Source organism: Hyla sarda, chromosome 1, assembly GCF_029499605.1.
Source record: "Hyla sarda isolate aHylSar1 chromosome 1, aHylSar1.hap1, whole genome shotgun sequence".
Lineage (NCBI taxonomy): Eukaryota > Metazoa > Chordata > Amphibia > Anura > Hylidae > Hyla > Hyla sarda.
In genome coordinates this window covers 457,831,243-457,849,021 of record NC_079189.1, presented here as the reverse complement: position 1 = coordinate 457,849,021, position 17,779 = coordinate 457,831,243, and positions in this window count along the sequence as shown.

The window sequence follows — 17,779 nt, the reverse complement described above, 5'->3', positions numbered from 1 at the left end:
TGGAAAACCGATCAACCATGACCCAGATGACTGTGTTATTACAGGCTGGAGGCAGATCGGTAATAAAGTCCATGACGATGTGAGACCAGGGAGTCTCCGGGATGGGCAATGGCTGTAAAAGTCCCGCAGGTTTCTGCCGAGGAGATTTGTCTCGGGCATAGGAAACACAGGAACGGATAAAATTGGAGACATTGCGTTCAAGATGCGGCCACCAATAATGCCGGGAGATAAGAAGTAAGGTATTTCATACTCCACGATGTCCTGCCAACAAAGAAGAATGACCCCATTTCAGTACCTTGCGTCTCAATCTGGTGGGCACAAAGGATTTTCCAGGAGGAACTTGCTGAAGTACAGCAGGAGCTGCAGAAATCAATTGATCAGGAGAAATAATATGCCTAGGCATTGAGGCCAAACCTATAACGTCAGAGGACCTGGAAAGAGCATCAGCCCTTATGTTCTTGTCTGCTGGACGGAAGTGAATGAAGAAGTTGAACCACCTAGAAAAGAACAGTGACCACCTTGCCTGGCGGAGGTTCAAATGCTGAGCAGACTGAAGGTATAGAAGATTCTTATGGTCGGAGTAGATACTGATCGGATGGGTTGATCTTTCCAATGAATGTCGCCATTCCTCCTAAGCAAGCTTAATAGCGAGGAGTTCATGATCTCCAAACGAGTAATTCCTCTCAGCAGGAGAGAAGGTCTTGGAAAAGAAACCACAAGTTACAGACTTGCCCTTGGCATTTTTCTGAGTGAGAACGGCATCGGCTCCAACAGATGAGGCATCAACCTCCAAAGCAAAGGGCCTCTCCGGATAAGGTCTTATAAAAACACGGGAGCAGAGGCAAACGCAGACTTCAAACGGGAGAAGGCCAATTCAGCCTCATGAGGCCAAGACTTAGGATTAGATGTCTTTTTGGTGAGAGCCACAATCGGAGCAACCAAAGAAGAGAAAGGTGGGATAGATTGACGATAATAGTTAGCGAATCCCAGAAAGCTGAATCCATCTGAAGGCCTTCATGATAGACAATGTAGCCAAGAAACGGAAGACTACATTTCTCGAACAGTCATTTCTCCAGTTTGGCGTAGAGATGATTCATCCGTAGATGCTGAAGAACCTGATGAACATGAGTTTGATGCTCCTCTAAGTTGGTAAAGAAGATCAGGATGTCATCTAGGTATTCGACAACATAGGTGTAGAGAATATCACGGAAGATATCATTGACAAACTCTTGAAAAATGGCTGGAGCATTGAAGAGACCAAAAAGCATTAAGATATACTTAAAACGTCCGTCACGAGTATTGAATGCTGTTTTCCTTCATCTCCCTTGCAGATACGAATGAGGTTATACGCTCCATGTATGTCCAACTTGGAGAAGACCTTGGCACCATCTGATCTAATCTGAGATAAGAGGTAGTGGGTAATGATTCTTGACCGTAATTTTGTTAAGCCCCTGTAGTCAATGCATGGACAGAGTGAGCCAACCTTCTTCTCTACAAAGAAGAAACCTGCTTCAGCAGGAGAAGAGGACTCATGGATAAATCCCTGTTGGAGATTCTCCTGGATATACTCAGCCATTGCTGTGGACTTAGGAACTGATAAAGGGTAAATCCTTCCCCGAGGAGGAGTGGTGCCAGGCAGAAGATCTATAGGGCAGTCCTAAGGATGATGTAGAGGCAGAAACTCAGCCTGCCTTTTGCAGAATACATCAGAAAAATCTTGGTAAGGTGGCGGCAGACCAGGTAAAGGACGAAGACGAAAAACAACTTTAGACTGAACTGGTAGGACACAAAAAATTTTACAGAATTTTCCCCAGCGAATAATTTCTCCAGTTCCCCAATCCAGATGCTGAGAATGACGTCATAGCCAGGGAAGACCAAGAAGCTCTGAATTACAGTGTGGCAGTACATAGAATGTTATCTTTTCCTTATGCAACACTCCCACTTGCATGATTAGAGATTCGGTGCGGAAGTGCGCCATACAGTTCAGATTTTGTCCATTAACTGAGGAGATGAACAAAGGCTTGGCAAGCCGAGTAACAGGAAGATGATATTTGTGGACATAAGAAGCATCAATAAAGTCCCCTGCGGATCCAGAATCCAAAAATGCTGTAGCGTTGAAGGAAGACTTGGCAGAAGAAAAGAATTGAACTGTAATGGTTAAGCGAGGAGAGGTAGTATTCACACCTAGAGACACCACTCCCAAATACCCTAGGTGCGAGCATTTCCCGGACGCTGAGGATGAACTGTACAGTACTTGAGGAAGTGCTCTGGGCTAGCACAATACAGACACAAATTCTTACTGCGATGTTGTGATCTCTCCTATTGTCAATCAGAACAAATTCAGCAATAAACAATACATGTACAAAAATGCTAAACTTTATTGAGGATATACATACATTTTAGACTTTTAAAATACATAAGCACAGTGCACAGAACTGATAAAATGCAGGAGGTGTAGGCCAAGACACTGGAACGGAATAAATACAGTGCAAATACATAGTGACTTCAGGTATAGAATATATCATTAAAGGTACATATAAACCCTGTAAGGAGTAATAGAAACTATAAACATGCACAGGACAGGAGAAAAGTAGTAAACCAATGTAGAGCCATATGCCACCTGCACTTACCCCAATATACATTTTGCGCTACTGCGCTTCGTGACGTGGATGGGGTTAGTATATGTCCCAGTCCACAAACCATTTCCCAAATGAAAAAAAATATGCAAAATGCCAAACAAGCTGGGTACTTCCTATACTATCTATACTATGTTTTTGTCCTAAAGGGGGGGGGGGGGTTAAGGACACAAAATCAAAAATTGCTTCAGCAAGGAATGAAAAGCAGAGTGCAAAGCAAAAGACTTGCTTATGGCCAACCACTTGCACCTATACCTTTACATGGTGAGGTAACCAAAAAGTTATATTTTGCTTTTATGTTGACTCCAATCTAGAACTTGAGACTGGCTGTGTGTTTAGAAATTCGGTGCATCTGGGGTTTGGACAGAATTGTAGTTCCTCATTCATTGGAAGCCAGTGTAGTTTCCTTGCAGATCAGGGAATGTTCTTCGAAAAAGGTTACCAATGCATGAGGGAAGTGGAACACGTTTGGCTTTACCCAAAAGTCCATGGATAAAGGCGGTGAAAGACCAGTAGGCAAGCCAGCATAGGTGTCTGTGAAATGAAAAATAAAGGGTACATTTACAAATTATAATATCAAACCATATTTACCTACAACCAAAAAATAAATAAAAAAAAGGCTTACAAACATTTTGAAATATGGGAAGCCTTGGCTACACACAAAGGAAAGATCAAGACAGATTTTGGCTCCTCAAATAGATCTTTTCCGCTATCCATAAAGAGTGGACTTAGGAACAGCAGGTGATTTGAGTGATTTAAGACGCTCACCTGCCTATCTTAGTGGGGACAATGCGACTTCCCGTGCTACGCCAAATACTGTATCTGCACATTGCTTGACGTGGTGTCCAAAAAGGTATGTGCATTTTCCGTGGCCTTCAAAAGAACAATTGATTATGTGCTGAGCCAAGAGGTAACCATCCAAATGATAGCCACTCACTGTCTTGTTTCAGTGAGAAAACTTCTGCGAGAGGCCTGTCCTGCAATTAATCATCAATTTGATTTATGGCACGTAGCAAAATCTTTGAGGAACAAAATATTGGCTGGGGGAAAACCCGTAAAACAGAAATACTAGCATTGTGGGTTCATCAGGTAAAAAAACACTTATGGTGGAGTTCCAGGACATGCAATAATCATCCGGACCTCTTTCTGGAAAAGTGGTTATCACTCATGAAGTAAATGTGCATGTTCGGCACAATGGCACAATTATCACAATTGTCAGCATTTTGCCACACGGGAGACTTGGAAAACGTCCATAGTCTCCCTTTGAAGTACTGTGTCAGTGCTGAATTGGCTGCATTGGATCACAATTATAATGTGGTCCGTCAACAAGCAACAATAAAGCTGGATAACCCCTTTGGCCCTGCCCCTTTGAGCACACTAAGGCATAGAATTTAGTGTTGAGCGCGAATATTCGCAATTCAAATATTTATCGCGGATTTGGCATATTCGTGAATATGGCAAATGTAGCTCTATATATTCGCAATTATGAATATTTTTTTTTTTCACACAGAACACATCACAGTGATCCCTGCTTCCAGCTTGTGGTCTAAAGGAGGCTCTTATACTATTTACTGTATTAGACTGTAGAGCGAATATTCACAAATATGTGAATATTCGCGAATTAGATATCTAGATAGAAATTAGATAGGTAGATAGATAGTGACTATATTCGTGAATATAACATGACAATATTCAAAATGAAAAATGTCATAGACCCGTTATCACTTCTGTATAGCCCAAGAATATTTGGTGATGATAGATAGATAATATAGATAGATAGGTAGATAGTTATCCACATGCGCATACCTGCATACGTGCATGCGAATTTATGCAAAGCGAAAATAATCGCGAATATACTGAATATGCGAATTTCGCAAATATAGGACAAATATTCGCCCATATATTCGCAAAATATCGCAAATTCGAATATGGCATATGCCGCTCATCACTAAGTAGGATTGAGTATTCCAAAGGACGAAGGGCATGGACCTTGAAGCCCCCATACAAGCCAACTTCGCAAAAGTTTCTGTATGACATAATGGAGTCAGTGATACAAATTTGTGCAACTGGTAAAGCTAGCTCATGGCAGTCCCAAAGGAACACCTTGCCCAACAATATGGCTCCCATTCCAAGACCAAATATAGAAATAATGATCGCCAACTTCACATCACGTTTTAGCCAGTAAATGCTATTGGTGATTAATGCTTATCCTGTGGCTGGGGGATAAGTAACTGATCAAGGGAGCGTGTGTCATATACCTGTAGATGGCACACGCTCCATTCATTTCTATGGGAGTGCCGATAATGCCCGAGTGCTGTACTCGGGTCTTTTTGTCGCTCTTATAGAAATGAATAGAGCGTGTGCCATATGCAGCACCGTTGAGGAGATTGCGGGGTGGTGCTGGCGGTCAGACCTCCTGCGATCAGTTACTTATCCCCTATCCACAGCATAGGGGATACATGTATTTTCAAATGATATCTCCTTTAATAAAACTCTTTAAAAAGAAAATGCAATAAACTAAAAACACTTCTTACGCACATTTCTCAGTAATAAATGGCATTAAAACAAATCCAAATGACTAATGGATATACACAAAATTGATCACTATCATATGACATATCAACAAGTGAAAATGAGAGATGACAAGTGAAAGATGAAAGAAAACAGTGATTTAATAATTATACAAAAGTTAATTTCCATAGTAAAAGTCAGGGGACTTAAAAATAGAGCAAATTCACTTGTCCAGGACCCTGTCTCTGCTATTTCAATGCTGTCCAGTCCCCACTGCTCACCGTTGCCGAAATGAAGAAAATGCTAACTCAGCCAATCACTGGCCACAGTGATGACCCTCCTCAACCAGAGATTGGCTTAGCAGGCATGTTATGTGTATCTGCAACATTAGAGGAAACCGTGAGCAGCAGAGATCGGGTACCATCAGAACAGAGTTAGTATGTGTTATTTCTATAACCTTCAGACACTCATAGAGAAACCAATGGAAGACCTGCTAGGAAATAGGAGTTATAGTGTTATTAACATTTAAAAACCTTGTTGTGCCGGGAGAAGTGCACAGCTTGGTACGTCTCCCAGCTATAACTAGCAATTGATGGGGATCTGAGCAGCGAGACCTTTGACATGTCAAAGGTTTTTTTTACATGACAGTAAAGTTTTAAACCGGAATATCCAAAACACCTCCTGATGTAAAAGTTTTTTTTTTCTAGTGACCTACCCGATTTGGGTGCTGACTTTTCACTATAAGGGTGTATTAGTATATACTGGATCTACCTTTATATGCAGTGGACACAGTGTGTGCAAATAAACCCTAAGGAGGGAATTTTTTGTTATTAGACAAGTCAGAATCCATTGACTTGTAATACATGTGCATCAACCCAGGGGGGTGCACTGGTGGCAGAGAGTGGGATGTGGTGCACAACAGCAGCATATGTAGAGTAGTGCAGGCCAGCTGAAGGTAGTAATTCCTATACAAAAGTTAATGGCAGTGTCACATGTGGCAGAGTGTGCGGATAAGATGATGTTAAAGGGGTATTCCAGGAAAAACTTTTTTTATATATAAAAAGGCTCCAGAAAGTTAAACAGATTTGTAAATTAAACAAGTAGTAGTAAGAGAGGAGTGGGTGGGCACTGCTGAAAAACCACTATGCAAACATCTAATCAGTATTCCCGGGTGTGGCTGGATAAGGTGCTGGACATACACAGGTAAACAGTCCTGATAAAATCGCAATAGAAGAAGGAAATGATGTCCGCACTCACCATGCCGTAGAAAATTGGATATGCTTTATTAGCGTCTTCAGAGTTCCATAAGAAACAATATCAAAAACACCCGGGTGCAGGGAGGGGGAGCTGCTCCTGGCAAGGAGACTGGGAGCGACTGTCAGGAACAACAGCACCGTTTTGCGTTATCCGCGCTTCTTCCGGTTCCTGGTTCTCTGGAATACTTTTCAGGTATATATTGGGAAAGACGGGAAGGGGAGGAGTGAACCCATCACCAATATAAAATACCTTATAGGAATACAATAAAAGTTAAAAACAGAGAGGACAGTATAAATCCTATTATCATGGATACCTATTGTCAACTACTGGACTATATAATATAATTTATAGAAAGGAACTAAGATCGTTCCGATCATTAAATCCCATTGGGCCCAATGCTTTTAATTTAATTATCCATCTGGCTTCGCTTTGAATTAATTTAAGGTGCCTGTCCACACCTTGCGGTTGTAACGGGATATGTTCTATGCCTGCGAATTTCATGCATTCAAACTTTCCTTCGTGTTTTTCTTCTATATGTGTAATAAGACGTGTCGCTCCTATTTTAGATTTTAATGAATAGATGTGTTCTCTGAACCTTGTGTTTAAATTTCTTTTAGTTTGTCCAATATAATATTGTCCACAAGGACATACTATGCAATACACTACAAATTGCGATTTACATGAAATAAATTGATTTACATTAATAACATTACCTCCTAAATGGAATGATTTCTTTTTTATTAAAAAAGTACAATATTTACAATGTCCGCATGGAAAATTTCCATGTGGTGCTTGTTTATTCAACCAATCGGATTTATTTGCATTATGTTTTTTATCTTTTTTAATTACCGTATTCATCGGCGTATAACACGCACTTTTTAGGCTAAAATTTTTAGCCTAAAGTCTGTGTGCGTGTTATACGCCGATACACCCCCAGGAAAGGCAGGGGGAGAGAGGCCGTCGCTGCCCGCTTCTCTCCCCCTGCCTTTCCTGGGGTCTAGAGCGCTGCTGACCCCCTGGTTATCGGCGCCGCTGCCCGTTCTGTCCCCCTGACTATCGGTGCCGGCGCCGATAGCCAGGGAGAGAGAAGCGGCGTCGACAGCCAGGGGGAGAGAAGGGGCAGCGGCACCCATTGCCAGCGCCGCTGCCCCGTTGCCTCCCCCCATCCCCGGTGGCATAATTACCTGAGTCCGGTCCGCGCTGCTCCAGGCCTCCGTCGTGCGTCCCCGGCGTCATTGCTATGCGCTGAACGGCGCGGCGCATGACGTCAGAGCGCCGCGCCGTGCATAGCAACGACGCTGGGGACGCACGACGAAGGCCTGGAGCAGCACGGACCGGACTCAGGTAATTATGCCACCGGGGATGGGGGGAGGCAACGGGGCAGCGGCGCCGGCAATGGGTGCCGCTGCCCCTTCTCTCCCCCTGGCTATCGGCGCCGGCACCGATAGTCAGGGGGACAGAACGGGCAGCTGCGCCGATAACCAGGGGGTGAGAAGGGCCGACAGCAGCGCTCTAGACCCCAGGAAAGGCAGGGGGAGAGAAGCGGGCAGCGACGGCCTCTCTCCCCTGCCTTTCCTGGGGGTATATCGGGGTATACACGCGCACACACGCACCCTCATTTTATCATGGATATTTGGGTAAAAACTTTTTTTACCCAAATATCCTTGGTAAAATGAGGGTGCGTGTTATAGGCCGGTGCGTGGTATACCCTGATAAATACGGTACATCTGCTATTGTTTTATTTTTTCGAAATGTAATAATAGGTTTATTTTTTGCTATATCTGATACAAAAGGATCCTGTTCCAGCATATACCAATTTGATCCTATAGAATTTTTTATGGCAGTATTCATAGGGCTATTTTCGAACGAAAAAAAAAATTTCTTCTGTTTGAGATTGGATTGTTTTCTCTTTTTTACTCTGTTGGGAATTAGCAGCTCTTCTCTTTCTCTGGATTCTGCTTTCATAAATGCTTTATCAATTACATTTTTGGGGTAATTCCTTTCTTTTAGTCTTTTTTTAGTTTTTTTTTTGTTTTTTGGATCTTCTGCTTGTTTGAAATAGGTGGTTGGATCACTATTTATTCTTTTTAGTCTGACAAACTGAGAGTATGGAATATTATTTTTAATGTAATAAGGATGCGAACTTTGGTAATGTAGTAGGGAGTTTCTTTCTGTATTTTTTCGATAGCCCTCTGTTTTTAACACATTATTTTCTATATTTAAAGTCACATCTAAAAAGTTCAGAGACTTGCCTCCATATTCATGAGTGAACAACATATTCATGTCATTTAAATTTAAATTATGTACAAATTCTTCAAATTGTAATTCATCTCCATCCCAAATAATAAGAATGTCGTCCACATATCTCCTGAGAGTGTGGACGTAGGCCTGTTCAAATGCTGCCAGGTATATATTAGCCAGTGTACATGATACCGGTGACCCCATCGGGGTTCCATGAATTTGTCTATACCATTCTTCATTAAACATGAATGTGTTGTTACTTAAAATGAATTCAAGGTCTTCACTAACAAAATCTATGAAGTCTTTTGATTTTCCTGAATGTGAAAGAAAATGGGTAATAGCTCGTATCCCTGCTTCCCAGGGAATACGCGTATAGAGACTTTCCACATCTAGCGAAACTAGTTTGTATGAATCTTGCCAAGTATACAGTTCTAAAATACTGAGTAAATCACTTGTATCTCTAACATAAGAATGAATACTGGGGAGCAAGGGTGAAATTAACCATTAAATGTAACTAGATAAATTGGTCGGCCAGGGGGTCGGGTCAGCGACTTGCGAATTTTTGGGAGTATATACCAAGTAGCAGGTTTTGCATGATCAGGTAGGAGTTTGGCAGCAGTATGTTCAGTAAGTACATTTTTTTTCTACCGTTTTTCTCAAAAGAGAACGTAATTTGTTAATAATTTTAGAGGTAGGATTCGTAAATAATTTTTTATAAACGTTTTTGTTGTTGAGCTGGAACATGGCCTCGGCGTCGTGGTCGGCTCTTGGCCATACTACCACGGCGCCGCCCTTGTCCGCTCTAGAAATAACTATATTATCGTTTGAACTTAACCATTTAATGGCTTCCCTATGTGGGATAGACAAATTAATAGTAGGTTCTGGATAAATCAATGCATATACATCTTTTTTTACTGTCTGCCAAAACAGATCGAGACTACTGCCTGGTGAAATACCTGGGCAGAATTTCGACCTGTTTCCTCCTTTGAATGCTTCCATGTCCGGGAATTCTTTAATTAGATTATGTATGGGCAGGTCATCCGACATAAGTTCTACCAGCATGGAAACATTCCTGTCATCAGTTTCATTAAAATCTTTTGTGATAGGAAAACCCAATGAGCTAATATTACAAGGTTTTTCACCTTCTTTATTATTTTTATCTATATCCTTAAAAAATCTTTCCAAACTAATTTTTCTCATAGCCTTAAATAGGTCTATTTCGAAAGTCTCTTCCTTGAATTTTTCACATAAACCATAATTCAGTCCTTTTTGAAGAACTTCCAGACAAGCTTTTGATAAAGTAATGTCCGATATATTTATAACATTAGAAAAATCCTTCATTGTCTCAACGACACATTCTTTCTTTTCTTTAGCATTGACCACACGTTGTGTTTTTCTCTTTCCTTTTCTCCCCCTTCTGGTTTTCCTCCTAAAGGGGTGGTAGATGTTTCTGACTTACTTGTACTTGGGGCTTGTTCGTCTGACGAGTCAGATTCTGTGGTGAAAAAATCTGTACTTTTCGTTGTTTTTTTGTATTTATTTTGTGTTGTATATTTCGGTTTGGTATAATTACTTGTTTTATAATTTTGTGACTTCCATGAAAAAATGTTTCCTGTGTCAAAGTCCTTTTTATCTCTTATATACTTATCTCTTTTAGTTTCTTTTATCACACTTTGCAATTTTTGTAATTTTTTATCCAGAGATGTACAGAAAGCATTATATTGAGTCACAGATATGCGTTTTTTGAGTTCTGATTTTGCCCGTAATAATTCCATAGTAATGGTTTCATAATCTCTTTGGTTTTTCTGTAAAACAACTTCTTGCAGTTCCAATGCATGTTTTAAATGAGCATTCTTCCATTCTGTCATAAACAAGATATCATCATGAAATTGCGAAGGAGCTTTATAGGTTCGTAGACCTCTAGGAGCTCTGTTACACTCTATATAAGCAGTAAGTGATTTTATTGTCCAAAACACACGTGTTTCTTTTTCTCCTTTTTGATATTGTTTCTTATGGAACTCTGAAGACGCTAATAAAGCATATCCAATTTTCTACGGCATGGTGAGTGCGGACATCATTTCCTTCTTCTATTGAGATTTGTAAATTACTTCTATTAAAAAATCTTAATCCTTCCAATAATTATCAGCTGCTGAAGTTGAGTTGTTCTTTTCTGTCTGGCAGCAGTGCTCTCTGCTGCCAGACAGAAAAGGAGGTTTGCTATGGGGATTTGCTTCTATGGACAGTTCTCGAAACAGGTGTCATCAGAGAGCACCTAGACAGAAAAGAACAACTCAACTTCAGCAGCACATATGTACTGAAAGGATTAAGATTTTTTTATAGAAGTTAGAATATAGAAGATTTGGCACAAAAAAAAACAAAAGTGGTGCAGAAAAAAAACTAAAATGGCACGCAAATAAACTCACATATTTTCAAAGCAGCACAAGGGACTTTTGAAAATGTGATCGATATTGCTGTAACACAAATTACAGTAGTTTTTGAATATGTCCCCCAATGTTTTTATCTGAGGAGGAAGTACAACTATTACCCCACTTATATGCTTGTTTCCTGATAAACAAAACTTAAAGCACATAGGCCAACATTTATCATTGCCTTTAGACTGTTTTTGTGTTCAAAATAGGCGCAAGCGGGGTTTATTTGCGTCTTTTTAGCGCCTTTTGGTTTACACATTCCTGCTGATTTTTAGTTGCAATCCACTGATTTTGGCAATACACATGATATGGAAGGGTTTTATCAACTGCCCTTTTTTGTGAAAAGGCGCAAAAAAGGCGTAAAGCCACTGAAAAGTCTCTAAAACTACACCAGCCCAGGATTGGCTTAGCTTTTTGGTGTATGTGAAGAGAGAAATTTCAGAAAATGTGACCTGCACAAAATTTAATAAATGCTCTGTGACCATTTAATAAATTTGTTACTCCTACACATCACCAGCACACAAAAAAAGGTGTAAAAAATGCTTCACTTACACCTAAAATGATAAATGCCGGCTATAAACCCTATTTTTGAGACTAGAATGTGATATGTGTACGGGTGTTATTGTATCAGGTTTACATTTCTCATTGTCTAGTGTCTACTGTGACCTAAACATTTTGCATTAACTTTTGAATTTGACCTTAACACAATTCTCGGTGTGAAGGTTAAAAAAAGAAATATCTCATCTGCAACATATGGGGAATTAGATGACAAAGATCTAGAGCAGATACAGGATGCAGATTGTTCTGGTAAAATTACAGCAGCTGCAGTGGTTGGAAACAGCCCCTCCTTATCTGAGTGGAGGAGGAATGTCATTACATCAGAATGATATCACTGTATTATCACTGGGTGCCAGTTCAATTTGGATGACTTGTGAACAAGTCTAAACAAAAGTATACTACTTCTGTTCATGTGCTGCGTCTGGGATTGCAGTCGATCCCCTTTCAAGTCTGTGGACAAAATTGGCACGGTTCCTGGGAAAAGCAAAACCAATTTTTTCCCTTTCCTGTACCCCCTTTTCTCATTTGTCCACAGCAACCAATCAGATTGCTACTTTTATTTTTCAGAGGCCTTTTATAAAAATGAAAGAAATTATTTGAATTGTTGCTATGAGCAACTGTTCCACTTGTCCTCTGCACAGATTTTGATAAGTCTTTCCACCTTTGTTGTGAGCTCTCTTCCATTAGTAAGATTGTGTACGCTATAGAGTTTTTGCTAAGCCTTTGCCATGGACAGTGTGACCCTGTACAAGCACCCAATCTCCACAGACACTTAACATACACAAACAAAAAAAAGGTAGAAAAAGAGAAATAATGGAAGAAATAGGGAAATAATGAACACATTCTATGTCCAAGGGTCCTGTGATGAGGTGGATAAGAAGTAACCATATATCAGCCACTTTTTATTAAATATTTAGAATTGTAAAGTAATCAATTTAAAGTATACCTGCCATTAGCAAAAATTGATTATATAATGTAGATTATACCATTATACTGTAGGCAAGGGGTCAAAATATGCTTTTATCAACTTGTTTATTTATGTGCAAGGTATGGAAAAAAAAATACATTACCATATATCAGGTCATATATGTATATATATATATATATATATATATATATATATATATATATATATATAGCTCCACTTAGCCCAGTCCGCATCAGGTGCAGGTGCCCCAGACTCGATCACAGTCCATGAGATACAAAATAGTAGAAAAGCACAGCACTCCTCCAGTTGTGTATGAAAAAAAGGTGAATTTATTCACATAGTAGCAACATTTCTGTCTTACCATAGGACCATTTTCAAGCTCAGTGGTACAGTTCAAGAGGAGGGCATATATACCCATACATAAGTGATTAACAAATAAATCTCAAGTGCTTTAATTCAAACATCAATAATCATAAAATCCATATATAAATCATATCTTCAAAATAGTGCCATTCATCACACATATATGTGTACAGTGTCTCTTAAAGTGCCATGAAATAAAGTGCATAGTGAATTTAAAAACAGCTTGAATCAATAGTATATACATACAAAAACATGGTAATGAATACACCTGTTGATAAAAATTTATGATATACAATGAAGATACCTGTGCATACTGCTCTGTGTATGTAAACTAACAAGCGTTGTAGTTCCGGTCAGGTGATAGAGATCGCGTGACTCAAACAGAGCCACATGACCTCACAACTATGGAGCGCTGAGACGCTGTACTTCACGTCTCGAAACACTCTCTCATACAGGGATGGTGACAACAGAGTGCTACATGTGAACTGAATCCAAAAACTGAAAATCAATAAACTAAACTAAAGAAATGAAATGGATAACAAAATGATATAAAATTGAAAATGATGTTAAAATAATTAAAACAAATAAATATAATATGACAAAATAAATAAAACAATAAAAAATTTTAAATGAAAAAACAAAAGAATCTAAAATGTAATTATTAGTTATTGGATACTGCATATGGCCATTGGATATAGGATGACTCCCAGGTTTATATGGTGGTCATGTCTACAGCCAAATTAGGAGCGAGCAGCGCTACCCATCCATTGTATACATAAACTAAATAAGGCCTTCAGCCAATATAAAAGAAATGGAAAAGAAAAAAGAAAATTTAACCAAAAAGTAAATAATAAACAAAATAAAAAGTAAATAAAAAATTAAACATAAATAGAAAAGAAGAGAGAAAAACAATTACCATCATTTAATATATATTATTAATAGTATCAAATCTAACAAATTGTATAAAATCTCATGTCTCCAGCGAGGAGTCAAGGATACAAGAGGAATAATTACTAAGCTCACAATATATTTAAATAATATTAAATCCAACATTAAGGCCGGCTGGACATAATGTATTAGGATGGTGAATCCACCATAATTCCTTCTGTTTCAGAAGAGCCAGCCTGTCACCCCCCCTCTTAGGTTTTGGAACAAAATCTAACAACATAAATCATAGGTCTTTGTCAGTATTTCCTGTCTCCAAATAATATTTCGAGACAGGTCAATTTTACATTTTTGAATACTGTATGATTGTTGATACGCACCTTGAGGCTCCATGTAGTTTGTCCCACATAGAGCATATTCCAAGGGCAAATCAACACGTATACTACCCAACTTGAATCACATGTCAAATAGTGTTTCAACTCATACCTCCAATCTGAACTTGAGTTGGAACTCATCTATCTATTTGAAACTGTCTTGTAAGGGTCTCACCATAAAACCCGCAGACAAGGGTGATGGGATTGTGGTTATGGACAGTAGCAGTTACAATAAGGAAGTATATAGACAACTTTCAGATACCGCGACATACAAGCTATTTGATTATGATCCCTGCCAGGACATTTTGGCTAAGTTGACAGCATTGGTTTGTGAAGCTTCGGCAAATGAAATTATTGATGAACAACTGAAAGATTTTTTGTTAGTTAAATTAGCCTAAAACACCACTTATATATATTGCCGCAGATTCATAAATCGTTGATTCATCCACCTGGTCGCGGGCCGTGATGCAGTGTTGAGTAGTGCTTCCATTTTTCTTGACAAAATTTTAAGAAGGACACACCAGAGCCTGCACACCAACGCCAAGGTTTCTCAAAATGGCGCGGGACCTACGCTAATCCTACCTGTGCTTGATAAGCAAAACAGGGGCCAGTGGGCAATTACGGCAGCATTCGGTCGACTCACAACTTCCACCCAGATACTCTCCAGCGTGACTGAGCACATATGCAATGGGAGGAGGGAGGCAAGCTGCAAGCCCCACCTGAGTTGGCTAATATGGGTGCCTGGCCTCACAGGTGCTACCTTAATGCTGCCTTGAAGATATTCAAGGCGCATTAATTTTGGAGTTTACACACCTCCAAGTATAAAATTTAAACAAACAACAAAAAACGTGGTCTCAAATGGCTGGAGGTGCTCAACCCCAAATTACATAGTTACATAGTTAGTACGGTCGAAAAAAGACATATGTCCATCAAGTTCAACCAGGGAATTAAGGGGTAGGGGTGTGGCGCGATATTGGGGAAGGGATGAGATTTTATATTTCTTCATAAGCATTAATGTTATTTTGTTCCAGGAATGTATCTAATCCTGTTTTAAAGCTGTTAATTGTTCCTGCTGTGACCAGTTCCTGAGGTAGACCGTTCCATAAATTCACAGTCCTCACGGTAAAGAAGGCGTGTCGCCCCTTGAGACTAAACTTTTTCTTCTCCAGACGGAGGGAGTGCCCCCTCGTCCTTTGGGGGGGGGGGTTTAACCTGGAACAGTTTTTCTCCATATTTTTTGTATGGGCCATTAATATACTTATATACGTTTATCATATCCCCCCTTAAACGTCTCTTCTCAAGACTAAACAATTGTAACTCCTTTAATCGCTCCTCATAGCTAAGATGTTCCATGCCCCATATTAGTTTAGTCGCGCGTCTCTGCACCCTTTCCAACTCCGCAGTGTCCCTTTTATGGACAGGTGCCCAAAACTGAACAGCATATTCCAGGTAAGGCCGTACCAATGATTTATAAAGGGGGAGTATTATGTCCCTGTCCCTTGGGTCCATGCCTCTTTTGATACATGACAATATCCTGCCGGCTTTGGAAGCAGCAGCCTGACATTGCATGCTATTCTGTAGTCTGTGATCTACAAGTACACCCAGATCCTTCTCTACCAGTGACTCTGCCAGTTTAATCCCCCCTAAGACATACGATGCATGCAGGTTATTAGTACCCAGATGCATAACTTTACATTTATCCACATTGAACCTCATTTGCCAAGTGGATGCCCAGACACTTAGTCTATCCAAGTCATCTTGTAACTTATGCACATCCTCTATAGACTGTACTGTGCTACAAAGCTTGGTGTCATCTGCAAAGATAGAAACAGAGCTGTTAATACCATCCTCTATATCATTGATAAATAAATTAAACAACAGCGGTCCCAATACTGAACCTTGGGGTACACCACTAATAACCGGGGACCAATCAGAGTACGAATCATTGACCACCACTCTCTGGGTACGATCCATGAGCCAGTGTTCAATCCAGTTACAAACTAAAATTTCCAAACCCAAAGACCTTAACTTACCTGTCAGACGTCTATGAGGGACAGTATCAAACGCTTTAGCAAAATCCAGAAACACTATATCCACAGCCATTCCTCTGTCAAGGCTTCTACTTACCCTCTTCATAAAAGCAAATTAGATTGGTGTGACAACTTCTATCCTTAGTAAACCCATGCTGGCTATCACTTATAATACAATTATCCCCTATGTATTCCTGTATGTAATCCCTTATAAGTCCTTCAAACAATTTACCCACAATGCACGTTAAACTTACCGGTCTATAGTTTCCTGGGGAAGACCTAGAGCCATTTTTGAAGATTGGCACCACATTCGCCTTGCGCCAGTCCCTTGGCACAATACCAGACACCAGAGAATCTCTAAATATCATGATCAGGGGTACAGATATTACTGAATGTACCTCTCTAAGAACTCTTGGGTGTAGTCCATCCGGCCCTGGGGATTTGCTTACATTTATATCATTTAACTTACCTTGTACCATCTCTACATTAAGCCAGTTCAGTACATTACATGATGTGTTACCAGCACTGACCTGGCCAATGTCAGCTCCTTCTTCCATAGTGTATACAGAACTAAAGAACCCATTCAGTAGCTCCGCCTTCTCTTGATCGCCTGTGACAACCTCCCCATTATCATTATTAAGGGGTCCTACATGCTCTGTCCTTGGTTTTTTTGCATTTATATATCTAAAAAAATATTTAGGATTAGTTTTGCTTTCTTTGGCCACCTGTATCTCATTTTGAATTTTTGCTGTTTTTATTACATTTTTACAGATTTTATTAAGCTCCTTGTACTGTTTAAATGTTATAGCTGACCCATCAGATTTGTATTTTTTGAAGGCTATTTTTTTGTTGTTTATTGCTCTTTTAACATCATGTGTCAGCCATGTAGGATTTAGTTTTAATCGTTTATATTTGTTCCCCTTTGGTATATATTTAGCTGTATAGTTATTTAGAGTTGATTTAAAGATGTCCCATTTACCTTCTGTATCAGTATTTGACAACACCTCCCCCCAGTCTATGTCCTGTAGTGCAGCCCTCAGCCCAGGGAAATTTGCCTTTTTAAAGTTATATGTTTTTGCCTTCCCCGTCTGTCTTTGTTTTCTACATTTTAAGTCAAAAGTAACTATATTGTGGTCGCTATTACCAAGGTTTTCCCGCACAGTTGCATTACCAACCAGCTCTGCGTTGTTGGAAATGATCAGATCCAACAAGGCATCACTTCTTGTTGGGTCCTCCACAAACTGGCCCATAAAATTATCCTGCAATAAATTTAGGAATTGTCGCCCCTTTGTAGTTTTAGCCAACCCCGGACCCCAATCTATATCTGGATAGTTAAAATCTCCCATTATTACCACTGTACCTGCCCGGGCGGCCCTCTCTATTTGTTTATGAAGCCGAACTTCTATCTCTTCAGTGATATTAGGGGGTCTGTAGATTACACCAAATACTATTTTTTCAGTATTTCCCTCCTTTTGTAATTCTACCCACAATGATTCCACATCCTCAGAATCATCACACACTATGGCATCGTTCACACTGACTTTCATACCACTTCTTACATACAGAC